Here is a 2,148-nt window from a genome sequence, read left to right on the forward strand (position 1 = left end):
GGCCAGTGTAACAACTTTGTAACAACCTATCTCCAAATTTTAAAAGGGACTAAGGAGAAGTTGTTCATTCATAGAGCCCCCTGGGTTCAATACCCACCCAGTACTATTTTAAAAAAAGAATTTCATATATGTGAGAAATAGAAAATGTGATGATTCATGTTCAAAAAGTAAATTCTCAAGGAAGTAGATTTTAGAAATTCTAAATACAGGGAAAAGAGAAGGCAGAGTAGAAAATCACTAAAAGACAGTTTATGCAATACCATTCATATGTGGCAGCCTTGAGACTTATACACATATAGTCTCCTAGAAAAATAGGATGTGGGAATAGGGACCTGTTTAACAGATTAACAGGAGGAAATACCACATTGAGAAACATTAATTATAGGGGAAAGAGATCTTAAATGTGGAAAAAGAGTTTTCTTATATGGGAATGTGGCATCTTAGGCAAAGTTCAGTAAGGTTGTGACCTTCTTAACCAATCTTAGTTCTTAACCAATGAGGAACTGGGGGAGTGAACTTGTGTTTAAGAAGATAAAATACATATTGCACCTGCTCTGTAAAAGTCTCACTTCTGTTGCACTCTGTGTCTCCATGTTCTTTCCCTGGGATTGGACAAAAGATCCTGTTTCAGAAACACATGTGTGTGCGTGTGTGCTCACACACACACACACACACACACACACACACACACACAGAGATATTAGTATTATTCAGCTATAAAGAAAAATAATACCATGTCATTTCAGGAAAATGGATAAAATTATAGATCACAATATGAACAAAAAAAGCAAGATTCAGAAAGACAAGTGGAAATGTGTTCTCTCATATGAGAGATCTTGAGGGAAAATATGATATTAAAGAGGGTCTATAAGGGATAGAGGAGGGAATCAGGGGGAGGAAGATTAATATAAAAGGAGGAAAAGGGAAATGTATCTACAATCAAAGCTCCTTAGAATCACGTATGGAAATTTCCCAATGATACCCATTATTCTGTACAATTTACATTCCCTAATGTGTATAACAAAATTAAACTAGATAAGCCTCTAATTGTCTTTTAATTTGTGAAAGGAAAAGACTGTGAATGGTAATGAAACCCATGAAAATATGTTCCACATCCTTAGTAATTAGAGAAATGCAAATTAATACTACAATGGGACACCCTTTAATTTCATTAGAATGGCTAATGAAACAGACAATACCAAATGTTGGCAAGGATGTAGAAAAAGTGGAACCCAGACACATTTCAGAAGGAATATAACATAAGGCATCCTTTAGAAAGAAGTTTGGAAATTTATAAAATACCAAACATAAAGTTACCACGTGACCCAGTAGTTTCACTTCTCAGAATCTACCTAAGAGAAAAAAAAATACATGTCCCCAAAGAAAGAAAACTAAAGAATAAAATTAAAGAAAACTAAAGAATAACACAAAATAGCTCAACTTAGAAACATGTGTCTCCATGAATACTTGCAGAAGAATTTTCATAACAGCATTGTTCATAATATTCCAATTCTGAAAATGCCTGTCAACTGGTAAACAAATATCAAAGTGTGGTACAACTATGCTTTGGAATAAAACATAACAAAACACAGGTAAGTGCCACAGCCTAGAAATTCAAAAACGTTACCCTAAGTGGAGGAAGCCAGTTGCAGAGGACAACAAATTCTGGGTTTCTATTTATCTGAAATGCCCAGGAAATGAAAAAAAATTAATAAAAACCAACTCTGGTAGTTATCTAGGGGTAGAGGTCGGAGTGGAGATTAAAATAGCAAATTGGGTGATTATTGCACAAATCTATGAATTTAACACTGTTTCAACGAAAAAAATTAAAGCAGAGAGATAATGCTTTAGGACACATAAGATGGAGTTGGGAGAACATTGCAAGTCACATGTGAGACCTGGGAGCACTCACAACTGAACCACTGAATTTGGCACCTGCCCAAGTGCATGCTGGCTGCATGAAGAGCCTTAACGGCAAGGCTTTGAGGATGACAGCACTGAGAGTCGGGAATTAAGACTGCTGCTGGAAAAATTAAGCCATTTTGTAGGAAGGGACATGAGTACAATCTGAGTCTCTGGAGAGTCTGGTGGAAGGAGTGGTTTGTACAGAAGATCAAGAGTTTAACATTGTTTCAGGAACAGGTAGTT

This window comes from Urocitellus parryii, chromosome 13, assembly GCF_045843805.1.
Source record: "Urocitellus parryii isolate mUroPar1 chromosome 13, mUroPar1.hap1, whole genome shotgun sequence".
Classification (NCBI taxonomy): Eukaryota; Metazoa; Chordata; class Mammalia; order Rodentia; family Sciuridae; genus Urocitellus; species Urocitellus parryii.